Genomic DNA, 18,143 nt, shown 5'->3' on the forward strand with positions numbered 1-18,143 from the left:
ACAGTACACAGTAGACACTCAATAAATTATTACTGAATGCTGAATAACTCCCAACAACCTACCATCTACCCAAGTATCTTATCCTCTCACTCATTCATTTATTAACTCATTCATTCAATCAACAAATGTTTACTGAGTGTCTGGCACTATCATTTTACTCCTAGAATGATAACCACTTAGAAACTCTATCCAAAGGATGGACATTTTGGCAATTTTCCATATCTGACTTTGTAGGAAACTGTTTAGCTGATTCAAGTTTATAAGCATCCAAGGAAGAATGGTCTCAAGCCAGGTTAATAGAACATAGACTAAGGGGGTACAAGAAGGAAGGCTCTGAGTCCCAGAGGGGATGTGTGGTTCGTTTATACTCAGGTTGTAGGCTGCAGTCTTTTTGAGTAATACTGTTGTTTTAGACTCTCTCATCTCTCATTCCACTCCTTCTACTACTCACTGAGACAACGGGCTAACAGCCTAATGTTGTCTTCTTTCCAGTTTCAGCTCCACTACTTACCAGCTTGGTGATCTTGGCCAAGCTGCCTAATCTTTTGGTGCCTCAGTTCCCCTATCTGAAAAATTACCTCATGAAAGAATGTTGCTTGGGTCAAATAAGCCCACATTTCTAAAATGTTTGGCACACTTGGCAATGACATTATTATTACTACTGTCAATACTGTTATTGTTATCATTACCGACCAACCAGAGGCTTGTACCTAGGAAGCTTCGACAGTCACTCGGGGTCTACAAAGAACACACGTTGGCACACTTAATCAATCTTTCCATCTTTCTCGGTTTGATAAGTAGGTTGTTTCCAACAAATTGCAAAATTATCATTGTGATCTGGGCTATGATTCCATTTACTGTCAGTCCAATGCCTCTTTTAGACTGCCAGGAAACCAAAGGCCTTATTTTCAAGTTCCCTTCCTTCTTGGCCTCTTTTCCTGCCGAAATTTATTTTCATGTTAACATTTATTCTAAATATTCCATGGGCTCCTAAAACTGGACAGTTCTCCTAGATTCAGTTCTTTCTGGAGGCCCATTTTTTCTGACTTTATTTCTATGATATTTAAAGGTCAGGTTCATCACAAGATAAAGACTGTAGTGTCTAAGAAATGCAATTAACTATTTACCAGTAGGTTTAGCTCCAAGCCTCAGGATTTACTGACCTCTTTAAATTTGCTAAAAGTCACCAAACAATTCAAAGAAATTTCTCCATTCTGCTTTCTTCTCACTCTCCAGGAGTCAGGTTGTTGGCCACTGATTGCATTTGGTATTTAAAAGGCCAAGTCTTGGGACTTCCCTGGCGGTCCAGTGGTTAAGAATACGCTTTCCAATACAGAGGATGCGGGTTCGATCCCTGGTCGGGGAACTAAGATCCCACATGCTGGGGGGCAACTAAGCCCGCGTGCTGCAACTACTGAGCCCATGCATCACAACTAGGGAACCCAAGTGCCGCAACTACAGAGCCCACGTGCTCTGCAGCCATGTGCCACAACTAGAGAGAAGCCCACGTGCCACAACAAAAGATCCCATGTGCCACAGCTAAGACCCAACATAGCCAATAAATAAATAAATATTTTAAAAAATAAAAATTATAAAAGGCCAAGCCTTGTACTAGAAGATCAATACATCTAAAATAAAAACATGGGTTTGGGGATAACTTGTATTGTTAGGGGGTGGAGGAGGTCAAGCTAACAAAAGTTTGTTTTTGGCATTCCATGTCTTAGCTAGGGATTACGTAGAGGTTAATATCAGTAGCAGATTCCTGTTGAAATGAGTTATCTGTTCTTTTAAAGTCTCTCAACAGCCACCAAAGAAAAGGAAGGTTAAACCTTTATCTATCTATTAGGCTTTTGTTCATAGGTGTCAATGATACCAATAGAAAAATAATGTCTTGTTATGTCTAAGTGCATTTAAGCAATGGGTGTTCCTTAAGCCATACTTTAAAACATAAAATACTTTAAACGTTGATTACTATTGTATCAAACTATTTCACTATTAGATTACTATCATTATTGTGAAACAAATTGAATAAAAAGTTAGTATGTTCAAAACAAAAAACAAAACAAAAAAATAAAGATCAGGTTCGTCAGGGTGCTCATGACCTCTACATGCCAATGCTGTGAACGAGTCCCAGGCCCCCAGTGTGACTTACTGTCCGTGTCCAGGTAAAGGAGGTCATGTGTTTGCTCTTCTGATGAAAAGTTTCTGAGCAAGAAGATCCCCGCCATGAGCCCCGGTAGAGCCCCGGCTGCCTGTCTGGCATCCTGCCAGTTCCCAAGTGCATCCTAATTCCAGTACGAGGGCCTCTGGGAAGCAGGTCCCTTCCTACAGCTGAGGCAGCATCCGCTTGACATCGTAGGTGACAGCCCCTTGGTGATTAATAATGCTGTCTCCTCAAGGGCTTCACTGGAGGCTCCTTGGTGGAGTAAGTTTTCCTAAGTGTCACTGCAAAGGCAGAAAGCTAACTAAGTTTGGGTAATAGAGGTTACCTTCTTCAACCCAGTTGCAAAAACCATTCTCAGAACAAATGTTCCAGGTTCAGAGGAAATCTTAAGGGAAACTTTAAAATAGTTTTAATCAAAAAGAATATCCTTGTACTGAGTTCAAAAATAATTAAGTTAATAAAACAGGTTAACTGCTTCTTTTTAACAGATGAAAGATTTTAAAGACATTCTAAAAGGCGATTTTGTCTGTAGCTCATTATTATTGCAACAAACATACTGTGAATTAGTTTTCCATTAGCGTCATCATTTTGACACTCCTTTTGTTAAGGATACTCACATAAAACAGGTCCTCCTCTCCTGGGAGGAGACTGCGAAGGTTGAAACCGCTGCTGCTTCTCTCCACACCCTACCCTCAGCAACTCCAGGATTTAAGCCTGAAGGAAACAGGAGAAAGGGGTCAATTAGGGAACAGAGAAGCAGCAGATTCTAAATCAGGGCACATGCATGAGCTCTCAGGTGGAAATCAGGGGAAGAGTTTATGTGTGTTCTCATTTTTTTCACAAGCTTTAGATGTCCAATGTGTACAATTATTTATATCTAAGACATCTCCTGAGACTTATTCTGATTGGAAGGATTTTGTTGTTGTTATCTTTTATTTGCTTGTTTTTTAGGAAATACTAATCAGCTCGCTTTTCAAATTTAATGCCCATACTTTTAACATAGTTGCTTAAGTTCTATATCATGAATTGGCTCTGTCATTAATTTGGGGGCTTACCCACCTCACGTGAGAAGTTTACTCTGGGAAGCTCCAGAGCTTGTCTCAAAGAGCAACATAAACCAGGGCTCAACAAGAGGTCTCAGTAACAGGCCATCAGGAAAAAAACAAAATAAAACAAAATGCCTTAAGTTTCCATATACAAGAAAACAAATACTGGTTTCAGATTTTTAAAAATTTGCGCCCCAAATTAAAAGTCTCAAGGGCGGGACTTCCCTGGTGGTCCAGTGGTTAAGACTCTACGTTCCCGGGGGCTTCCTTGGTGGCGCAGTGGTTGAGAGTCTGCCTGCTAATGCAGGGAACACGGGTTCGAGCCCTGATCTGGGAAGATCCCACATGCCACGGAGCAACTGGGCCCGTGAGCCACAACTACTGAGCCTGCGCGTCTGGAGCCTGTGCTCCGCAACAAGAGAGGCCACGAGAGTGAGAGGCCCACGCACCGCGATGAAGAGTGGCCCCCGCTTGCCACAACTAGAGAAAGCCCTCGCACAGAAACCAAGACCCAACACAGCCATAAATAAATAAATAAAGCAAACTGTCAACAAGTAAAAATAAACACAATTATAAAAAAAAAAAAACAAAACCCAAAATGATCACATCTATACAAATATGATCCCCCCAAAGCACACCAAAGCTTGTCTCCTCCTTATCATCTTTCCTTCTTTGAAGGGCGAGGAACTTTAAAAAAAAAAAAAAAAAAAAAAAAAAAAGACTCTACGTTCCCAATGCAGGGGGCCTGGGCTTGATCCCTGGTCAGGGAACTAGTTCCACACATGGCGCAACTAAAGATCCCACATGCCACAACTAAAGATCCCAAATGCCGCAATTGAAAGATCCCACATGCCGCAACAAAGATCCCACACGCGGCAACTAAGACCCAGCACAGTCAAATAAACAAATAAACATTGCAATATTAGGGAAAAAAAAGTCTCAAGGGCAACCTAATTGCAGGCCTTGGTTTGCAACTCAACTGCTTCCCAAATGGGCAACTCTGTGCCATGGACATCAGGTTGAATAGTTACAGATGTTTCTAGTTTAACAGTGTTCAATAATTCTCCCTAGAAATGATGGGAGTCCAGCCAGTGATAAGTAAATGTTTGAGACATAACAAAGGACTAGAAAGCCCAGATGCAAATGTGGTTTTGAGGGGAAATCTTTCCTGAGTGACTAGGAACACGATCTGGAGGCAATGGACAGTAACACCCTGAAGCAGGCCTGCAAGAAACACAACGCCAGGCCTACTGTATGGATTTGGATATTGCTGATTATAAAAGGGAACCAACTATTTTGAACAACTATGGATTAAATACAAGGAAACAAAATGAGCAATGTAATCAGGGAAATAAAGAAGCGTTAGATGAACAGGGAAGTAAGAGGAAGAGGAAAGTCAGTATGTGTTGGCCCTGCACTTCTGGGCTAGGTCAGCACTGGGTAATCGAGATGGACAGCTCTTCAGATGGACTGAGGCCTGAACAGTTTCCACTTTCTTCCTCATATTCACGTATTTCTACACATTTAAGTCGTATAAATAAAGTAACCATCTCTGTGGCGTAAGCTTTCTGTAGTAAGCATCACAGGGAACGTATTTATAAACATGCCAAGGGAATGTGCAGTCAAGTGCACACACGTCTTGCACCTGTTTCTTGGATCCCATGCCACTTGCTCCAGCCTCAGTGAAGTGGAACTTGGAGATTCGAGCCCTCTCAGGCTGCTGACTGAGTCTGGTTTTGCAGGTCTTCACTTGGCTGTGTCCTCCTCCATCCCAGGGTGTGTACACATGGCTTTCCTAGAACAGCTGTCAGCAGGTCCTTCCACTCACCTCCTTCTGGAAACGCCTTCCTTTGACTTCCATGCCAACCCTCCGAATTCTTCTACCACTCCCATTCTCTGCTCATCCCTGAACGCCAGTGGCCCCTGTGATTCTGACCTCAGCCCAGTTCTCTTCTCACTCGGAGTCCATTCCTGGCACGTGGGGAAGCGCGTGGGCACTAGACTCAGAACCTGCAGGCTGCAGGCTGCGCGTGTGTGATCCCGGGCAGGTTCACTGACATCTCTGACGTGTCCCCTCATAAAATGGGGCCGATACGCGGACCGACTTCATGGGGTCATAAGGAAGAGCGAATGAGTTCAGATGTGTGAACTGCCTGGCACCCAGAGTACAGGCTCAGCTTCTTTAACTGGGACAGCCATGGCTTCAACTATTATTTAGTTGAATAACTCGATCACTTACTTAGTTGATGGTTAGTTGACTAGCGGATAAACTCTGATTTTCTAGCTCATATTTCTTTTCTGAGCTCCAAGTCCATTTAGCCAACCGCCTACTAAACATCCCCAGTTACACCCAGGGCTCCTTCAAGTAATTCCACATTCACAGACTAACCACCCTCCTCTCCCCACTCCTGCTCCACCCGAAACTGCTCTTCTTTTTTATTCTTTTTCCCAGATGAGTAACGGCATTGTCCATCCAAAGGTCCAAACCTTCGCAAGTTAACAGAATCTCCCATTTTCTCAACTACCCATACCCTAAACATAAAGATCCAACTGCGGAGACTTCCCTGACGGTCCAGTGGTTAAGACTCTGCGCTTCCAATACAGGGGGCACAGGTTCAATCCCTGGTCGGGGAACGAAGACCCCACGTGCTGCGGGGCACAGACAAAAAGAAAAGAAAAGAAAATCCAACTGGTCACCACATCTTTTCAGTTTTGCTTCCTGACCATCTTCTCTTCTGGGTTAACCTCCTCCCTGCCTCTGGACTCTTCCCTCCCACACCGTCCTCCTTTGACACTGCAGTCAGCGGGTTCATCCTAGAAAGGATGGTTTTCATGATCTTTCCATTGACCTTCAGGATAAATCTACAGTTTTTAGCACAGCATGTGAGGTACTTCAACAACTTGCCTTTCTCTTCCTCTGTTTTATCTCCTCCCACCCCAGTCCCCAGCCCCCATTCCAGCCGCAGGAAACCACTGTAATCCCCGAAGTTATCACCTCTCCTTCACCGCCATGCCCTCGTTAATACAACCAGGATTACCCCCTGTTCTCCATCTAGATAATCTTGCCCTGTTATCATCTTTCTAACTCCTGGGACTCTGCTCCAGATGGAATTAAAACAACAACTAAAGGATAGTTAACAGATGCTACAACTCCAGTTCAGTTTGCTCAAAACAGTGAAATTCCTTTCTTGCCTTTATTTCTGAGGCACAGAATAGACTTCTTTCTTGGTCGTTTTATTTTTTGCTTTCCAGTGACGGATAATGACTCTTTGCGTGAGGAGCTGGTGAGATGGGATAGACCTTCTACCAAAATGTCAAAATGAGAGATCTAGATGGTGAGGAAAACTTGGTGAAAACTCACAAAGAAACTGTGAGAGGGGAGGAGGTGCAAAGCCAGTCTTTCCTGAATCACAGTAGCCGTTCTTCCTCCCCCCTCGCTCCCTCTGCTCTGCTTTCTCTGTCCTTATCTCTCTGCTCTTTGTCCTTATCTCTCTGCCTGTCTCTCTCTCACACACACACACACACACACACAACTTCTCTTAAGGGAAGAAGAGCTCTGTGTTCTCTTTAAATCCCTCAGGTCCTACATTTTATTGCTCTAACAGTCCGCCTCCCTGAGGTTCCTGTCCAGACAAGCTATTTCAAACTTTGGTAGAGAAGCTGTTGGTTCACTCGCCTGGTTTAGAAGCGTCTGGGGGGCAGGTCTCGCAGCCCTGTCTCCCGCCCCCACTCCTCTCCCCGGTCCTGGCGGGTGGGCGACGAGGCAGACAAAGGTCTGTTTGTAACCTCCTTCCAGCACCTCCTCTCTTCTCCTTTTGCCCAAACTCACCCAGTGAGTTGGAGCATTTCAGAAGATTCCTCTGTCAAGAAGACCAAAGGAACGGAGAAGAAAAAGGGTATGGACTTTTTTTCCTTAAGAATCATTTTATGCCATTGATTCTACTGCAAACTACTGCTATAGACTAGAGCAGAAGTGTATTTGTGTCTTGAGTCAGAAGAGAAGGAGAGGCAGAGAGAGTCTCTGAAGAGGTGATGTGTGCACTTTGAGAAAGATGATGCTTTCCCAGGTTAGAGGAAAAGAATCAGATTAAAGGAGAATAGAAAATGTACATTCCTTAACGGGAAAGGCATTTAATTGGGGACTTAAAAGGAGGCAGCTCCCTCACTGCTGCTCCTTGTTAAAGCCCCCGTCTGCCCTGAATCTGGCTCCACCATTCCACCTCTCAGGACTACGCGAGGGTGATGAAGTACACAAGTTCCTCTTCAATGCAGTAGCTGTTATCTCTGTATTCCTACTTTATGTAAAGTTTAATGGCAGTGTCTAAGAAAGTGAATGTTTTCTGCTTTTAAAAATCCTGATTCCTTCTAGAAAAATGGTATCGATGACCTTAATTGCCAAGCAGAAATAGACACAGATGTAGAGGACAAATGTATGGATACCAAGGGGGAAAGGGGTGGGGTGGGAGGAGTTGGGAGATTGGGATTGACACATATATAACTATTGATACAATGTATAAAATAGACAACTGATGGGAATATACTGCATAGCACAGGGAACTCTACTTAATGCACTGTAATGTCCTAAATGGGAGGGAAACCCAAAAGGGAGGGGATATATGTATATGTATGGCCGATTCATTTTGCTGTGCAGTAGAAGCTAATACAACATTGTGAAGCAACTATACTCCAATAAAAATTTTTTAAAATCCTGATTCCTAAAAAGAAACTGGTATAAATGTGTGAGACAAAGAGGGAATTCACAGAATTCATCCTTGGTGTCCCCACCGTGGAACACAACACAGTGTCTGTACTGCTGCGATACAGGGAACTCTTTTTCCCTTTGGGGCTTATAAAAATTCCTCTTTAAAATTCCTTGACTTAGTTACATAGACTGTATAAAGCTCTCCCAAACGCTGGTCCTTTTATCCAGTGATGATGATTTCTCATGGCCAGGGAAATACTTAAAATGATGCAAGCCTGCATATTCATATCATTCTCTGAGGTGCTTGAAGGCAGACCACCTTCAGGGAGGACGTGGACTTTGTTTTACCACTGATGAAGGTCTCTTGGGTACCGGGGCTGATCGTGTCTATTTTAAAGATGTTTGGGAGGCTTATCCACCTTCTACTACCACTTCTTTTCCTTTAACCTACACTGTGAGAAGTTTCACTGCAGCCCTCAGTCATTCTAATACAAAACTCTTCTGGTACAGAGAGTGGGAATTTTAAAAATAATAGTTATTTTCATCCACCAGAAAAGACAAATGGAAAAACACCACGACTGGACGGCAGTTTTAATCTCTTCCAACTATAATTTTGATATTTTAAATGTCAAGTTCTGAGCTGGAATTTTCATTTGTTTGTACAGCCTTTGCTTCCTTCTGGCTGTGTTATGAAAGGAATCTGAAAATGGGCTGCCCTTTCTAACTCATCAACTCTGTTTCATCCCACTGCTCTTAATACCAGTTTCCAGAACTGGCATCAGCTGTCTGCATGAGCACTGCAGCATAAAGGCCTCAACGCTTTCACGACATAGTTCTGTTTTGGCCATTAAATGAGATACTTTTTCTTTTTAAGTCTCCACTTAACTCCAACCATGCAAAAGCCTGCTGGTGCCAAATACCCTCACAAAACCAAAATTTGCAATGCCCTACCCATATGATGGTGACAATGATTTGCTGCTTAATTGGAAACATCTTGTTCATAGTTCTGTATCCTCTGCAGTGGTCTTTAAAAAATAATGCCACTATTGGGATATGAATGGTATCTTACAACATTAGTTAATTACACAAAATTGAATCCAAAAAAACCAATTGGTAACTATCTAAAGATCTCTAGTTATTCCTTCAGATATTCAGTTTTTAGCCTTGTTTTCTATTGTAATTTGGATGTACTTCAGGAGGAATTTTAAATGCATCTACTTCAACAGAAAGGGGGAAAAAATAGAGCAATTTGCTTCAAATTGGTCAAAGTCATTTCACTCTTGTTGGCACTTGAAAAATATATGGTCTTGATGGATTGCCAAGGATGAAGGTCGGTGTCTTTTAATGAAAAAACAAACCAATGTTTCATGGTAACATACTGGTTCAGGCATTTCCCCACTTGCCAAATAATAGTTAAAGCTATTTATGTGCACTGAAGTAAAGGAAGAAGAGAAGACTTCAGTTCAGTTCAAACATGTAATTTATAAAGTGTTAAAAAAAAAAAAAAAAAAAAATACCAGGGAATAAGAAAGTCAGATAAGCCAGTTTTTTCCATTCTTCATCATGGTGTCTACTTCCCTGATGCCCAAACTTATCATACCAGGGAATGCTTGCCTGGTGTGGAACTTTCCATCCCAGTATGTGACTGAGGTGGACAAGAGACATCATTCTGTGCTCTGGCCTGGACACAGCCAGGAAAAGCACATGGTGTGGCAACATACCCACTTACTTCTCCAGCAATTTACTTGTTCCTTCCCTCAGCAAATGCTTTCTGAATGCTTCCTGTGAGTCCAGCCTGGAAGCAGGCCGCTGAGAGATGCAGGAGGAAGGGAAGGTACCCTGCTTGCCTTCTTGGTGCTGGCATCTCTTCCCCGTACATGGGCTGGCCCTGGTCTCCATCCCTCCCCTCTTCTCTTCCCACCCTGCACTCACTACCCTGCGGTCCCACAGCTATAAATACTATCGATAAATATCCCGCTGACTCTCGAATTCATACTTCTGGCCCTGACTTCCAGACTCACATTCAACTGCCTACTCAGAATCTTCATTTCATGTCTGACAGGCATCTCAGATTAACCTGTCCAAATTCTTTTTTGTTTGTTTAAATTTGTATTGGAGTATAGTTGCTTTACAATGTTGTGTTAGTTTCTACTGTACAGCAAAGTGAATCAGCTGTACATATACATATATCCACTCTTTTTTGGATTTCCTTCCCATTTAGGTCACCACAGAGCACTGAGTAGAGTTCCCTGTGCTATACAGCAGGTTCTCATTAGTTATCTTCTTTATACATATTATCAACACAAATCAGCCAAGAATGTTAAGGCCAAAAGGAAAAAAGTAAACTATATATGCAGCAATATATGTATTTATTTTATTTCGTACCTGTGTGAGATGATATATGTACACTAAACTTACTGTGATAATAACTTCATGATGTATGTAAATCAAATCATTATGCTATATACCTTAAACTTCTACCGTGCTATTTGTCAATTATATCTCAATAAAACTGGAAGGAAAAAAAATTAACTTGTCCAAAAGTTTACCCTTAGATCCACCCCCCCTAGATCGACTCCTTGCAATTCATCCTCAGCTCATGTCAGTAAACGTCAGTACCATTCAGGTCAGAAACTTAAGAGTCATCCCGGATTCTTTCCCTCACCTCATTCTTCAATCAACTTCAACTTCTTTTTCCGACGTACCTCTCTCCTGCCAGCCCCCCCAAACATAAATGTTAGTTTCCCACTGTCCCTGGCCATCTCAATTTCTCCTTCTTAACACCCTCCCCAATGCACATCAAAAAGAAGCACACAAATTCTTAACAACAGCCCTCTCCATGTTGACATTCCAGTTGAATTTTATTCTATCTGTGCGTTTCTGTATTTTCCACATTTAAACTATTACTTTTTTTTAGAAAAATTATTGACATTTTTCTAAAAAAAAAATATCCAACTAGGATTACAGCTCTCATTAGAACCATCTGATGGAAAGAAAGCATAAGACATTAATAGTCATGAAGTGAGCTTAAGAACAAACTACACTTCAATGCAGGAAATATACGAAAGGTAATACGAGGCCAAACTGTCTAAATGCATGACTTTGTCCAAAGGCCACAAGGAATAGACAAAATTAAGATAGATTACCAAAAATAAGAACATGATTACATAGTAAAAAAAACTCTGAAGATCAAAGCTCTAAAAGATAAGAAATATGTCAAAGACCTAAAATAACAGCAAAATTCTATCGCATTAGGGCAAAAAGATTAAAAAGAGCTTACAGCTCCCTTCCCAACTCCTCCCCATACACCCCACCTTCTGATAGAGAGAAATCTGGTGAGAGGGGTTAGAGAAAAGCCAGGTGATGTTTGTTGTTGAATCTTCTGATAAAGGTACACATACACAGAAACACACACACACACACACACACACACACACACACACACATATTTTTTTTTTTTTTGCGGTACGCGGGCCTCTCACTGTTGTGGCCTCTCCCGTTGCGGAGCACAGGCTCCGGACATGCAGGCTCAGCGGCCATGGCTCATGGGCCCAGCCGCTCCGTGGCATGTGGGATCTTCCCAGACCGGGGCACAAACCTGTGTCCCCTGCATCGGCAGGTGGATTCTCAACCACAGCGCCACCAGGGAAGCCCAAAACATATATTTTTAAGTCAGGTATGAGCTAGTAGGCCAGAATAAATGCTAGTTTTGACAAAAAGCAAGCAAACAAAAGAAATTGGGAAGCACATTTTAAAGTCAAACTATTTAGAAAAAATTAAATACAATTAAATTAAAACAGTAGTACCTGATGACATGCAAATTTAAGGATTTGGTAGTTCACTAACCTCTTCCAGGCATAAATAGTTCTCTGCAACTAGATATTGAGTTTAGTAATCTGAGAAACTCCTCCTTCCCTGGCTATAAGCATCTAAAGATCAGGGTATATTATTTATTCTTTCACTAATGTGCCAGGCACTGTTTAGCGTACTTGGATACATATCAGACAAAATCCTGCCTTCCTGGAGCTTACATTCAGGTTTGGGGAGACACAATAAGAATATTTTATAATAATTTAGAGGTTTATAAATGCCGTGGAAAACCAGAGCAAGTAAGGCAGATTGAGAATCTGAAAGAGGAGAATCTGAAAGAGGAGATAAGAGTTTTATTTTTTTAATTTAAAAAAATTTTAAATTGAAGTATAGCTGATTTACAATGTTGTGTTAGTTTCTGGTGTACAGCACATATATATTCTTTTTCAGAGTCTTTTCCATTATAGGTTATTATAAGATATGGTGCTATATAGTCTTTGTTGTGCTATATGGTCTTTGTTTTTATCTATTTTATATATTGTAGTATATATCTGTTAATTCCAAACTCCTAATTTGTCCCTCCCCCCGACCTTTCCCCTTTGAAAATCATAAGTTTGCTTTCTGTGTCTGTAAGTCTGTTTCTGTTTTGTAAATAAGTTCATTTGTATCATTTTTTTAGATTCCACATATAAGTGATATCCTATGATATTTGGCTTTCTCTGTCTGACTTACCTCACTTAGTATGATAATCCCTAGGTCTATCCATGTTGCTGCAAACGGCTTTATTTCATTCTTTTTTATAGCTGAGTAATATTCCATTGTATATCTGTGCCACACCTTCTTTATCCATTCCTCTGTCAATGGACACTTAGGTTGCTCCCATGTCTTGGCTGCTGTGAACAGTGCTGCAGTGAACATAGGGGTGCAGGTAAGTGGAGACAGAATTTTAAATAGGACAGTGGGGTAGGTGTTACTGAGGAGCAAAGGCTTGAAGAAGGTGAGGTAGCTAGATATGCAGATATTTGGAGGAAGAGCTTTCCAAGCAGAGGAAATAACCAGTGCAAAGGACCTGAGGCAAGAATGCATATGGCATTTTTGAGGAACAGCTGGAACAGAACAAACAAGGTGAAGAGTAGATGATTTCAGAGAGGTGATGGGGAGCCAGATTGCATGGAGGTCACTTTAGCTTTGACTCAAAGAAAGTGGAGTTGTCGGAAGAGGATGGGTTTAGTTATTGATATTTTCCTTAATTCCTCTGGTATTCCTGGCACTCTGGACAGTGCCTGGCATAAATGAAACACTAAAAAACATTTGTTAATTGAAACTAAGTAAAAGCAGCTTGCTCCTGTTGTCCTCTCTCTCATGTGATTGCTGAAGAGCTTGATCAGTGACCCGCACATTAGCGCTATTCTCTCACTTCCCCACCTTCCCAGCAATGGCTGCTCTTCTCCTGAAAATCCTTGCTGGGTTGATGCTTGTCTGTGCAGAGGAAGTACAAGAAGATTTGGGCCTGAAGATTAGAGGGCTACATTTCAGCAGCCTATTTCATCCAGGACAAAGTTTACAAGCACCACTGTAGAAGTAGGAAGGGCAGCCTAAATGAATGGCTCCTGTGCAACCATACTGGGTCTTATTTGTTGAATTCTGGGACAAATAGCCACTTACCCTATCTAAGAGATGCACATCAGAGGAACCGTATTTCAATTTGGGGAAGGGAGAGTAGAAGAAGGCAGAAACATACTTCTGAGAATTCGGCTTGTGTTAAAATCAACAGAGTACCACACAGCTCATTTTCAGAATCTGTAAGATTTGGGTATCTGTCCTTCATATTCCTCCCAAAATAGCTACAAATAGTGAGAGTGATATAGAAAGCTTTATTTCTGCCCAAGATGCAGTAACAGGAACCAGATCTGCCCACTCCCTTGAAACAACAACAAAAAACAGCCAAAATATATGAAACAATCTTTGCCAAAACACTGGATTTGAAGCAAGGAAGAACACTGATTCTTGGGAGATGGGAAGCAAGTGACGTGAGCCCTACAATTTCCCCCTGTCTACTGCCTTGAGGGAACCCAGATAGAGTCCAGCCAACTCCCTGAGTTGTAGAAATGGGGTTGAGAGTCAGGGAGACCAAGGCAGCTGGAGACCACAGAACAGAGTGCCTGAGAGAGGAGAGATACACAGAGACAGAACCCTGGAGTCTGCAGAGGGCCCCACCCAACTATTTGGCAGAAAATTGATTAGTGTATGCAAATGAGGGAACTATGGAAGCGGGGAGGGGAGGAGGACTATCTGAAAGGATTAGAGAACAGAGTGCCTGGTACTCAAAAGGCCAGGAATACTCACAGAGAAGGAATGGCCTCAGTAGTGAGGAATAATTAGCCCTAGACTGAGAACAGATCTGGAACCACCTAACAACAAATCATCAAAGCAAGACTTGCAAGGATCAAACTGCTTCTGACTAACTTAGTTGCATCCCAAAACAAAGCACAAGAATACTTATAAGAATATAAAAATACCCAGCATCCAATAAGGCAAAATTATAAATTTCTGACATCCAATCAAAGATTACCAGGCATACAAAGAAGCAGGAAAACATAACTCATAATTAGAATAATCAATCAATTGAGACCAACCCAGAACTGATACATGTTAGAATTAAAAAGCAACAATAAAACAGATATATCGGGCTTCCCTGGTGGCGCAGTGGTTGAGAGTCCGCCTGCCGATGCAGGGGACACAGGTTCATGCCCCGGTCCAGTAAGATCCCACATGCTGCGGAGCGGCTGGGCCCGTGAGCCATGGCCGCTGAGCCTGCGCGTCCAGAGCCTGTGCTCCGCAACGGGAGAGGCCACAACAGTGAGAAGCCCATGTACTGCAAAAAAACAAAAACAAAAACAAAAACAGATATATCCTTAAGGTGCTGAAAGAAAAAAACTGCCAACCTATCATACTATAACCTGTTATACTATAACCTTTGTTCAAAAACAAAGGTGAAATAAAGACATTTTCAGACATACAAAAGCTGAAAGAATTCATCACCAACCTACATGATAAGAATATTAAAGGATACCCTTCAGGTATAGGGAAAATGATATCAAATGGAAATATGAATTTACACAAAGGAACGAAAAGCACTGGAAATAGAAACTGCATGGATAAACGTGTAATATTTTTTCTTGTTATTTAAATCCCTGAAGTTTAAATGACTGTTTAAACAAAATAATATACTTGGGGTTTATAGCATATACATAAAAAATATATAACAATAATAGCATAAAGGATGGGGGGAGAGAAATGTTAATATATTATTGTAAAGTTCTTATACTAATGTAAAGCATCATAGTATCATTTGAAGAAAGACAATGATAAGTAAAAATAGATAATATAAACGCTAAATCAATCATCAAAATAGCACAGTGAAGAATAACAGCTTATCAGCCAACAGAAGAAGTGAAATTATAAAAAAATTTCAGTTAATCCAAAAGAGCACATAAAAAGAGGGAAAAAGAAACAAAGAACAGATGGACCAAATAGAGAACAAATTATGACAGATTTAAATCTAACCATGTCAATAATCACATTAAATGTGAGAGGTCTAAACACTCCCCTTAAAAGGCAGAGGTAGTCAGTTTAGATAAAAAAGCAAGACCAACCTATAGACTGCCAGTCTACAAGAAACACATTTGAAATACAAAGCCACAAAAAGTAAAAATAAAAGCATGGAAAAATATGTTCAGAGGTCAGAAGATCCAATATTATTAAGATGCTAATACTCTCCAAATTTAACTATAGATTTAATGCATTCTCAACCAAAGTTCCAGCAGGATTTTTCTGTAGAAATTGACAAGCTGATAACAAAATTCATAACAGACTGCAAAAAACCTAGAACTGCCAAAACAACTTTGTAAAAGAAGAACAAAGGTTCAAGTATAATTCTACCCAATTCCAAGAATTACTACAAAGCATCAGTAATCAAAACTGTAGTACTGGCATGAAAATAAACAAATAGATCAATGGAAAAGAACAGAGATCAGAAACAGGCCCACACCTATATTAAAAAGTGATATTTGACAAAGATGCAAAGGCAATTCAGTGGAGAAACAACAGTCTTCTCAACTTATAGTGCTAAAATTATTGGACAACCATAGTTGAAAAAACAACCTAAAAAAGAATTTCAATCCATATGCACTATATACAAAAAACAAAAAAAACTAATATGGACCACGAAACTAAATGTGAAACATAAAACTACAAAACTTTAGAAGAAAACATAGAAGAAACACTTTGTGACCTTGGGTAAGGCAATAATTTCTTGGCTATGACACCAAAAGCACATTCCATTAAAAAAAATTGAGAAATTAGACTTCATTAATTTTAAGAACTTTTGCTTCTTTTAAAATCACTGTCAAGAAAGTGAAAAGGAAAGCCATGCATGAAGAGTAAATGTTTGCAAAACCTATTTATCAGGGCTTGATCTCACTAAAAGACCAAGCCCTAATAAATAATATCTCTATTAGATATTATTATATCTAATAAAGAATTTGTGTCCAGAATATATAAAGAGCCCTCAGAACTCAAGAACACAAGCCCAATTTTTTAAAATGGGAAAAGATTTGAACAGACAGTTCACCAAAGAAGATACACAGATGAACATAAGCATATGAAAGGGGCTCAATACCATTAATCATTAAGGAAATACAACATAAAACAACCAGGAGACAGCTATTAGAATGGCAAAAAATAAAAAAGACTGACCATACCAAGTGTTGGAGAGGACATGGACAAACTGGACTACTGGTGGAAATTTTAAATAGTACAACCACTTTGGAAAAACAATTTAGCAATTCCTTAAAACGTAAAACATACACCTACCAGCTATTCTACTCCTACGTGAATACTGAGAAAAATCTCCACAAGGTTCTGGCAGGTGATGGGAAAGGAACCCTCCTGAAATATGTCAGAACATTCTGTTCTTCTTAACAAGGCCTGCCCTTGGGAGAAACTAGTGAACCAGAGCCTAATCAACTGGAGTATTATATCAGAGCCCGACTGATCTGGGGTAAGGGAAATACCCAACTCCAGCCCACCTAGCCATCCTGTCCCACCTAAGGGGAGAGGAAAGAACTGAGACACATTTGTGAAGTTCGCAGCCCGGAAGCACAGTCTCACTAAAAGACCAAGCCCTAATTACAGAACCATGGAATGCTTCCTCTCCCTTCTTATCTCACCACCACATTACCAAAGGCCTAGTTACAGCAGTTCCTTTTACCTGGTACATAGTATCTGGCTATCAAGAAAAATGTACAAGTCATACCAAAGACAAATAGATAAAGCAAGCATGAGAACCAGACATGGAAGTGATGTTGGAATTATGAGACCAGGAACTTAAAACAACTGTGATTAAAGATGATGGACTGGGGCTTCCCTGGCGGCGCAGTGGTTGAGAGTCCGCCTGCCGATGCAGGGGACACGGGTTCGTGCCCCAGTCCAGGAGGATCCCACATGCTGCAGAGCGGCTGGGCCTGTGGGCCATGGCCGCTGGGCCTGCGCGTCCGGAGCCTTGCTCCGCAGCGGGAGAGGCCACGGCAGTAAGAGGCCTGCGCACCGCAAAAAAAAAAAAGATGATGGACTGGAGTCTGGGGGATGCCCAATGCCACTTAAAATGCATACCATTACCAACAAGGCAGAACAAACTTACAAGCATTTTCCTGATACTAGATGGGGATTAGAAAGGGATATCCTATTTAAATGTATGTAGCATGCAAAATATTAAATGTAAATTAATGATACTATACGTATTACAGTAAAATTTTAAAATGCATAAAAACAACCCTGTGATTAATATGTTAGGGGGTCTAATGGATAAAGTGGACAGCATGAAAGAACAGATGGGCAATGCCAGCAGAGAGATGGAAATCCTAAGAAAGAACCAAAAATAAATAGTAGAGATAAAAAGAACACTGTAACAGAAATGAAGAATGCCTTTGGTGGGCTTATTAGTAGACTGGATAAAGCTGAGGAAAGAATCTGAGCTTGAGGACTGGTCAATAGAATCCTTGAAAACTTTAAGTCTAAAAGAACAAACATTGAAAAAAAAGCAGAAACAGAACCTCCAAGGGCTGTGTGACAGCTACAGAGGTGTAACACACGCATAACAAGACCACCAGGAGAAGAAAGAGAGGAAGGAACAGAAAAAATACTTGAAACAATAATGACTGATAATTTACTTAAATTAATTACAGAAACCAAACCACAGACGCAGGAAATTCAGAGAACATCAAGTAGACCGTATGTCAAAAATCTACACATGGGGCTTCCCTGGTGGCGCAGTGGTTGAGAGTCCACCTGCCAATGCAGGGGACGTGGGTTCGTGCCCCGGTCTGGGAAGATCCCACAGGCCATGGAGCGGCTGGGCCCG

At 41.1% G+C, this 18,143-nt stretch overlaps 1 protein-coding gene across 1 annotated transcript in view; it reads left to right on the top strand.

The window, feature by feature from the left end:
- Positions 1–7,027: 7,027 nt before the first annotated feature.
- Positions 7,028–18,143, top strand: part of SCRG1 (stimulator of chondrogenesis 1) — a 20,784-nt gene continuing 9,668 nt past the window's right edge. Inside the window, exon 1 of the mRNA XM_007457362.1 lies at positions 7,028–7,106. The gene's annotated coding sequence lies outside the window, so the exon portion shown is untranslated. The remainder of the gene's footprint in view (positions 7,107–18,143) is intronic.

This window comes from Lipotes vexillifer, unplaced genomic scaffold (genome assembly GCF_000442215.2).
Source record: "Lipotes vexillifer unplaced genomic scaffold, Lipotes_vexillifer_v1.1 scaffold668, whole genome shotgun sequence".
NCBI classification, from domain to species: Eukaryota; Metazoa; Chordata; class Mammalia; order Artiodactyla; family Lipotidae; genus Lipotes; species Lipotes vexillifer.